Source organism: Gnatocerus cornutus, unplaced genomic scaffold (assembly GCF_029298725.1).
Source record: "Gnatocerus cornutus isolate USDA-ARS CGAHR unplaced genomic scaffold, icGnaCorn1.1 ctg00000402.1, whole genome shotgun sequence".
Lineage (NCBI taxonomy): Eukaryota > Metazoa > Arthropoda > Insecta > Coleoptera > Tenebrionidae > Gnatocerus > Gnatocerus cornutus.
The window spans coordinates 5483-15000 of NW_028275717.1; the positions used below are offsets into that span (position 1 = coordinate 5483).

At 44.5% G+C, this 9518-nt stretch overlaps 3 non-coding genes across 3 annotated transcripts in view; all 3 read left to right on the forward strand.

Moving 5' to 3' along the window:
* The first annotated feature begins 4094 nt into the window (after positions 1–4094).
* Positions 4095–6016, forward strand: LOC148165287 (small subunit ribosomal RNA). The gene has a single exon (XR_015771604.1). It is a non-coding gene; the product is annotated as a small subunit ribosomal RNA (ribosomal RNA).
* Positions 6017–7632: 1616 nt separating this feature from the next.
* LOC148165288 (5.8S ribosomal RNA) lies at positions 7633–7789 on the forward strand. The gene has a single exon (XR_015771603.1). It is a non-coding gene; the product is annotated as a 5.8S ribosomal RNA (ribosomal RNA).
* A 658-nt stretch (positions 7790–8447) lies between these two features.
* LOC148165289 (large subunit ribosomal RNA) overlaps positions 8448–9518 on the forward strand; it is a 4039-nt gene continuing 2968 nt past the window's right edge. Inside the window, exon 1 of the ribosomal RNA XR_015771605.1 lies at positions 8448–9518. This exon is cut by the window's right edge and continues 2968 nt beyond it. This is a non-coding gene — a ribosomal RNA (large subunit ribosomal RNA).

Genomic DNA, 9518 nt, shown 5'->3' on the forward strand with positions numbered 1-9518 from the left:
CTGTAGCGGTCAACAGAAAAAAAAACTTTTTCCATCAACCACATACAATTCCCATTTTTAATATAATATTATTATTTATATTAATATTATAATTATTCATAATATATTACTGAACATTTGCTTCTCCTCAGTTTCGTTCTTTGGTTTCCAATATCATTCACTCGATCATATTTAATTCAAGCTTGTTATCGGAGGAGAAACAAGTCTTTCACAATTTTCACCAGTTCTGCTTACCATGTGACGGATCTTTTGTTTTTCAACGGGCGGAACAATAATCGAGATTTTTACTGCTTGGTGTTTCGGGCTTTGTGTTTTATTTTATAGATCCGTCACATTATTCAAGTAAATTATTCAATTCAATTTGTCGTCTGCATTAGAGTCAAGATTATTAATTTCATCTCATTTGCAGACGACTTTGGATAAGAGCACTGGGTGGTCACGTTTTTTAACTAGCGGTGAATTAGCTAATTCGTTCGCAAAATGCACGTTACAGGCGGACTAATTCACATTTCGCTATTCATCGAGAAATTTTTATTCACAGCGGTATATTGTCTTTCTAGAGACTTACCACTTTTTATTTCATCGATGTATTTTTATTTTTAATTTAGCATAATATCATTAAACGGGGTCGCGATGTACGAGAGGTAACAGATCGTACGGACGCGCACATTTGATTTCATGTCAATCCATTCATCGTGCGTACTTGTCCGTCATCGCTGCCACTTACCATCACTACTCCCTATATATGCCACCGCGGCAGCGATCAGCTCTGAATCGCTCGATGCGTGAAACGATCGAAATCCCATAGTGCGCCGGCCGCTCGCTATGGGCGAGGGGTAGAGTAAAACGGTCTGATCGCTCGGTGCAAAAGTCCGTTTGGGTACTTAGAGACGGAATTTTAAAATTCTGATTTCGCAGATCAATTTCAAGGATTATTAGGACTCGAATGCTGTCGACCATGTTTTGTAAAAAAAGTTTTTTACGTTTTTACGGCAATTTGACTGAACGCTACAGTTTCGAAAAAAAGTCGGAACTGTGGCGTTCGATCGAAATTTTTCCAAGTCCGAAGTCGAAACTGTAGCGGTCGACCAAAATTTTTCTAAGTCCGATTCGAAACTGAGGCGTTCGACCGAAATTTTTCCAAGTCCAATTCGAAACTGTAGCGTTCGAACAAAATTTTTCTAAGTCCGAAGTCGAAACTGTAGCGTTCGGCGCTCATTCGTCTAAGTCCGAACTCGGAAGTGTAGCGGTTGACAAATTTACATTGACCAAAAGTCCGAGAAAAATCGAAATTAAATCCAAACGAACAAATGTTTGGGTCGAACTAGCATCGATAGAAGGTAGATTTTATAATTTCAAGCTCCTAATTAAACGGGATCTAAAACCCTCTGGAAACTGAGGCGTTCGAAATTTTGATGAAAATTTTTCTAAGTCCGAAATAGGAACTGTGGCGGTCGAGCGAAATTTTTCTAAGTCCGTAGTCGAAACTGAGGTGTTCGAATTTTTGATAAAAATTTTTCTAAGTCTCATGTTGGAACTGTGGCGGTCGAGCGAAATTTTTCCAAGTCCGAAGTCGAAACTGTAGCGTTCGAACGAAATTTTTCTAAGTCCGAAGTCGAAACTGTAGCGTTCGGCGCTCATTCGTCTAAGTCCGAAGTCGGAAGTGTAGCGGTTGACAAATTTACATTGACCAAAAGTACGAGAAAAATCGAAATTAAATGCAAACGAACAAATGTTTGGGTCGAACTAACATCGATAGAAGGTAGATTTTATAATTTCAAGCTTCTAATTAAACGGGATCTAAAACCCTCTGGAAACTGAGGCGTTCGAAATTTTGATGAAAATTTTTCTAAGTCCGAAATAGGAACTGTGGCGGTCGAGCGAAATTTTTCTAAGTCCGTAGTCGAAACTGAGGTGTTCGAATTTTTGATAAAAATTTTTCTAAGTCTCATGTTGGAACTGTGGCGGTCGAGCGAAATTTTTCCAAGTCCGAAGTCGAAACTGTAGCGTTCGAACGAAATTTTTCTAAGTCCGAAGTCGAAACTGTAGCGGTCGACCAAAATTTTTCTAAGTCCGATTCGAAACTGAGGCGTTCGACCGAAATTTTTCTAAGTCCAATTCGAAACTGTGGCGGTCGAGCGAAATTTTTCTAAGTCCGAAGTCGAAACTGTAGCGTTCGGCGCTCATTCGTCTAAGTCCGAAGTCGGAAGTGTAGCGGTTGATAAATTTACATTGACCAAAAGTCCCAGAAAAATCGAAATTAAATGCAAACGAACAAAAGTTACGGTCGAACTAACACCAAACAAGGGTGGCTGTGATAATTTCAAACCCCTAACTAAACGGGATCTAAAACCCTCTGGAAACTGAGGCGTTCGAAATTTTGATGAAAATTATTCTAAGTCCGAAGTCGGAACTGAGGTGTTCGGTCGAAATGCCGTAAAAACGTAAAAAATATTTTTTTCAAAACACCGTTAACGGCATTCGAGTCCTAATGACCCTTGAAATTGATCTGCGAAATCAGAATTTTAAAATTCCGTCTCTAAGTACCCAAACGGACTTTTGCACCGAGCGATCAGACCGATTTACCCGACCCCTCGCCCATAGCGAGCGGCCGGCGCGCTATGGGATTTCGACCGTTTCGCGCATCGAGTGATTCAGAGCTGAACGCTGCCGCGCTGGCATATATAGGGATAGTAGTGGTGGTATGTAGCAGCGGACAAAAGCGTACGATCGAAATGTGATTTTATGTGCGTCCGATTATCTTGTTACCTCTCGTACACCGCGACTTACCCGTAGTTGGGACGATGGCCGGAATGTGTACCCTGTGGACCCACCATCGTTTGAGGGATGACAAATCTTGCCATTGACCATGCACAGCGAGATTGCGGATGCGGCGAGCGTTTCTATGTTAGCGGTCCAAATGCAATCAAAGATTTTATGTGTTCGTGTCAGAACGACCAAAAATTAACAAATGCGTCAACTCACTAAAGTCCGAGCGAGAATTTTGAAATAAATAAAATTTCATAAACTCGTAACGTGTGAATATTTCTAAAGAGAAATCTCACAATAAACCGTCGCTTTCAATCTAGCGAAGAGTATGGAGAATGTTTGAACTTTTGCTTGTCGACGACGATATTTTTTCTTTACGATAAAATTTCAAGTCGATGTGCCCAAAAATCTCTAAATTTTGAACTGGGAAATTATTTCTTCGTCCGATGAATCGCATTGATCTCTGTTTTTGACGAAAAAAAGACGGATAAAATGCAGCATTCAATCAAGGATATAAAATAAAAGAAAAATTTTCCGTAAAAACTATATTACAATGGAGGATTATGTTTCTACTTTTCGTCCGATGAGTCGCAACAAAAATAAGTAATCCATCCGTCGTTGTTCGTTTAGTCGATCTGAATGCACTGTAAAAATTTATTAAAGTAAAATGTTACGTTTGCATTTCATGAATTTTGACAAACGTGTACCGAAATGTGTACAAATTATTTATTTCGACGACGACGACAACTTAGAACGGATGAATAAAATTAATTGTTGCAAGATTCAAACAAGGATGAAAAAGTCATAGAAAATTATTCCGTAACCATGATATTGGATTATTTTTTCTTCACTCTCTCCTCCGATGAGTCGCAACAAATAAAAATCCATAAATCAATTCATCCGTCGTTGTTCGTTTAGTCGATCTGAATGCACTGTAAAAATTTATTAAAGTAAAAATGTTACGTTGCATTTCATGAATTTTGACAAACGTGTACCCCGAAGTGTGTACAAATTATTTATTTCGACGACGACGACAACTTAGAACGGATGAATAAGAATAAAATTGTTGCAGGAGATTCAATCAAGGATGATGTGAAAAAAATGTCGAAAAATTTTCCATCCAGAAAGATCGCGTGGCGTTACGTCTCTTCTTACGAGGTTTTCGTTTCGCAGACACGCACACTTTCTTCAAAACAATAATAGGAAAGTGTTCAGTTTTTTATAAGAGCAGCAGGTGTCTTTCCGAAATTCTACGATTATTGTAGCTTATATGACTAGAAGGAAAGAAAGACTAAAACTCTCTTATTTTAAAACAAGAACGCAGTTCCCTGGTTGATCCTGCCAGTAGTCATATGCTTGTCTCAAAGATTAAGCCATGCATGTCTCAGTACAAGCCAAATTAAGGTGAAACCGCGAAAGGCTCATTAAATCAGTTATGGTTCCTTAGATCGTACCCACATTTACTTGGATAACTGTGGTAATTCTAGAGCTAATACATGCAAACAGAGCTCCAACCGGAAACGGAAGGAGCGCTTTTATTAGATCAAAACCAATCGGTGGCGGTCTCCGTCATCGTACAACTTGGTGACTCTGAATAACTTTACGCTGATCGCACGGTCTCGCACCGGCGACGCATCTTTCAAATGTCTGCCTTATCAACTGTCGATGGTAGGTTCTGCGCCTACCATGGTTGTAACGGGTAACGGGGAATCAGGGTTCGATTCCGGAGAGGGAGCCTGAGAAACGGCTACCACATCCAAGGAAGGCAGCAGGCGCGCAAATTACCCACTCCCGGCACGGGGAGGTAGTGACGAAAAATAACGATACGGGACTCATCCGAGGCCCCGTAATCGGAATGAGTACACTCTAAACCCTTTAACGAGGATCAATTGGAGGGCAAGTCTGGTGCCAGCAGCCGCGGTAATTCCAGCTCCAATAGCGTATATTAAAGTTGTTGCGGTTAAAAAGCTCGTAGTCGAATCTGTGTCCCGCGCCGCCGGTTCATCGTTCGCGTGTGTCAACTGGCGTGCCGCGGGACGTCCTGCCGGTGGGCTTAGCTCGAGAGGGCGGCCCAACTCAATCCCGCCGCGGTGCTCTTCATTGAGTGTCGAGGTGGGCCGGCACGTTTACTTTGAACAAATTAGAGTGCTTAAAGCAGGCTAAAACTTCGCCTGAATACTGTGTGCATGGAATAATGGAATAGGACCTCGGTTCTATTTTGTTGGTTTTCGGAACCCCGAGGTAATGATTAATAGGAACGGATGGGGGCATTCGTATTGCGACGTTAGAGGTGAAATTCTTGGATCGTCGCAAGACGGACAGAAGCGAAAGCATTTGCCAAAAACGCTTTCATTGATCAAGAACGAAAGTTAGAGGTTCGAAGGCGATCAGATACCGCCCTAGTTCTAACCATAAACGATGCCAGCTAGCGATCCGCCGACGTTCTTCCGATGACTCGGCGGGCAGCTTCCGGGAAACCAAAGCTTTTGGGTTCCGGGGGAAGTATGGTTGCAAAGCTGAAACTTAAAGGAATTGACGGAAGGGCACCACCAGGAGTGGAGCCTGCGGCTTAATTTGACTCAACACGGGAAACCTCACCAGGCCCGGACACCGGAAGGATTGACAGATTGAGAGCTCTTTCTTGATTCGGTGGGTGGTGGTGCATGGCCGTTCTTAGTTGGTGGAGCGATTTGTCTGGTTAATTCCGATAACGAACGAGACTCTAGCCTGCTAAATAGGCGTATTTCGACATCCCAAAGGCCCGTCGATCCTGGGTTCGCCCGGTGGTCGTGCGCGGTTTTTACTGTCGGCGTACAAACAATTCTTCTTAGAGGGACAGGCGGCTTCTAGCCGCACGAGATTGAGCAATAACAGGTCTGTGATGCCCTTAGATGTTCTGGGCCGCACGCGCGCTACACTGAAGGAATCAGCGTGTCCTCCCTGACCGAGCGGTCCGGGTAACCCGCTGAACCTCCTTCGTGCTAGGGATTGGGGCTTGCAATTGTTCCCCATGAACGAGGAATTCCCAGTAAGCGTGAGTCATAAGCTCGCGTTGATTACGTCCCTGCCCTTTGTACACACCGCCCGTCGCTACTACCGATTGAATGATTTAGTGAGGTCTTCGGACCGGTACGCGATGGCGTTTCGACGTCGTCGATGTCGCTGGGAAGATGACCAAACTTGATCATTTAGAGGAAGTAAAAGTCGTAACAAGGTTTCCGTAGGTGAACCTGCGGAAGGATCATTAACGTGTCCTCGTACACACGAATTTTGACATATGTATAATTTATTATTATGCATTTTTATTTGATCGTGTCGATGTACACTTTATGTTTTTACAACACCGTCGTCGATGACATGGAGTCGACGGCACGATCTTTTGTCGTGCCGTTGCTTGTTTCTTTTTGAAACACCGTGTGTACGACGTTTTGAACTACGAATCGTACATATTCGGAAAAACAATAGCGTTACGCTGGCCCGCAGCGCCGGTCCTTGCGATCGAGTTTTTCACCTTTTTTGAACGAGAAAAACCGAATTCGCTCGGGCATACGGCTGTTTCTTCGGGTACCTAGATTTTTTGATTTTTTTTGTACTATCTCTCGATCTTTTCCAATGATGGAAAAAAGGAGGGACGCTTTCGGTTTTTCGACCGGATCGCGGAAAGTTGTGAACTCCACCGCGAAAGTCGAAAGACGTTAGAAGTCCTCTTTTTTCGGACACACGGAGAGGATGTAGCAGAGTAGTCGAGAAAGAAGAAAATCGCAGGTGTCGAATTAGGTTACGACTCCGTGGGTTTTAAATGATTTACGCCCGGCTACGGGACCGGCGAGAAACGCTCCCGATTTTACGATTCGCGTGAATGATGTTCGTCGTTAGACGCTTCAAAGAGTTTTTTGAAAGCGCCGTTAAACGAGCGATCACACACACATCACACCTTGCTTTTTTAATGTTTTTGGTAGATGTGGTAAAGTGATTTCGTTAGAAACGGTAAAATTCTCTTTACGGAGCGTACGACTGCACCATTTCAAAATTATATACACCGTCAATCGTCATTAAGTCACGATATAGAACGGTAAACTTGAGGATTTTATGTTAGACGCTCAGTCTGGCACGTCTATAGATTTTTTCGTCAAAATTCACGATCTGTCTTCGGTTTGGCGACGAAAAAATATAGAAAGAAAATTGAAACACGAACACAAAGACCGCCCGCGAAAATCTCTTTTCGCTTACGGCGGATACTAATTCGCTTTTTCATAACGAGTACGATGATGTAATGATGTGTTGATTCCGATCGATCAAAAACCGTCTCTTCGTCACACTTTTTAAAGTGCTTGACACACGCACACTAAATGAAAGACACAATAAAGGAAAACTACCGAAAATGTAGTTTATGAGAGAAAGCAGCATTATTTATTAAAATTATTGCTGAGAAAAAGGAAATTGGCAAATTCCTAATTAAAATCGTATCGAACATGTCCCATCTTCACACATACATGCTCGTACTTTGCGTGTAAAAGCGGAGACCGCGTGAAAAAGAAAAGTGCTTCTTTTTCGGTGCGCGGATACAAATTTGTGTTTGGGTTAATATTTTTTTTAATTTTTTCGTACGCGTAAAACTGAGACCGACGATCGCGTTCCCTTTCAGACGAGAAAGTACGGACGAAAGACAATTAAGAGCGAGAATCATAAATATCCATACCACAACACCGAAATTTTAGACGTGGCACGTTTCGGAACCACGAAGATCATTTTCGTTTCGGATGTACGCACGTACGCAAAAATTTTTGCAAGACGTGTATAGACAGCTGGACGATCGGCATGATCGGGGTTCTTGTGGAACGAGCGTTTAAATTTTAAAAAGATTACCCTGAACGGTGGATCACTTGGCTCGTGGGTCGATGAAGAACGCAGCTAATTGCGCGTCAACTTGTGAACTGCAGGACACATGAACATCGACATTTCGAACGCACATTGCGGTCCTCGGATATAATGTTCCCGGACCACTCCTGGCTGAGGGTCGTGTCAATTTCAAAGACTGCTCGGTTTTCGTTTTCGGACGAAAACGTCGGAGCGTGTTGGATGTGTTGCGACGCGTCGAATAGGTACTCATTAATGTACGTGATCGTCACTTACGTCACGATATAACGACGCACGCCTCGAACGTGTGCCGAGACGTTTACTCGAGCGTGTTTTTTCGTCAAAAAGGACGGGACGGGTATGCTTTGTATTTTTTTTTTACAAAGTCCGTCGGACGTCCACCTTGCGAATCATAAATACGAAAGTGTTTACGTCGGCACATGTTCTTGCGTGGTGTGTCGTAGAATCGTGTGTTTGTGTGCGTTTCTCGTGCAGCGAGTAAATTTGCGCGACATCTTAAGACGCGAAAGCGACCAACTACTACTTGTTGTAGTTGTTGGCTGGTCTTTCGGCGTAGCACGTCCTATTTCTTCAACATGTCGTCATTTAAAAAAAAAAATGGCGTTTTAAGGTTGAGAACGTTATAGACGGTCGTCGTGTCCGAGACGTGTAATGCAAATCGCGACAGACGTCAGATCGTAAGCGTTTCTGTAAACTTAGCCATTTTTTAAAAAGAAAAATGACGAACACGTATAGCAAGGAATGGGAGACGTGTCGTGATCGTCGAAATGACCGAATGAAAAATTTTTATTTTTCATATGCGACCTCAGAGCAGGTGAGACTACCCGCTGAATTTAAGCATATTACTAAGCGGAGGAAAAGAAACTAACTAGGATTCCCTCAGTAGCGGCGAGCGAACAGGGAGAAGCCCAGCACCGAATCCCGCGGCCGAAACCGGACGCCGGGAAATGTGGTGTTAGGGAGGATCCGTCATCCCGAGATCGTGCGGCGCGTCCAAGTCCATCTTGAACGGGGCCACAGCCCATAGAGGGTGCCAGGCCCGTAGCGACCGCTGCCGATAACGGGAGGATCTCTCCTCAGAGTCGGGTTGCTTGAGAGTGCAGCCCTAAGTGGGTGGTAAACTCCATCTAAGGCTAAATATGACCACGAGACCGATAGCGAACAAGTACCGTGAGGGAAAGTTGAAAAGAACTTTGAAGAGAGAGTTCAATAGTACGTGAAACCGTTCAGGGGTAAACCTGAGAAACCCGAAAGGTCGAAAGGGGAGATTCAGCGTGACTCGATGGCGGCGCTGGACGATCGTGTGACAGATGGCGTACGCGTCGTTTGCACCTTTCGTTTTGTCGATCTGCCGTCGAACGCGTGCACTTCTCCCCCTGTAGGACGTCGCGATCCGTTGAGTGCCGGTCTAAGGCCCGCGGTGGAGCTCGTTCGGACGGTTCGCCGTTCGCCGAATGAACCCGTGGTGTTTCCCGATCGGCTCGCTCGACGGTATACAGATGGCGCGGGGCCGCTACACAGTTAGCGTCCGACCTTCGGCAAGCGCGCCCGTCGTGATGGTGATCGGACCTGGTGCCGGTCCCGTCCCCGGGTGGCTGTTCGCTGAGGTGTTCTCGGACAGACCTCGTTGAAACGCCGATCTGCGACGCTATAGCTTTGGGTACTTTCAGGACCCGTCTTGAAACACGGACCAAGGAGTCTAGCATGTGCGCGAGTCATTGGGATTTAACTAAACCTAAAGGCGCAATGAAAGTGAAGGTCCGCCTTGCGCGGACCAAGGGAGGATGGGCGGTCGTTACGGCTGCCGCCCCGCACTCCCGGGGCGTCTCGTTCTCATTGCGAGAAGAGGCGCACCAAGAGCGTACACGCTG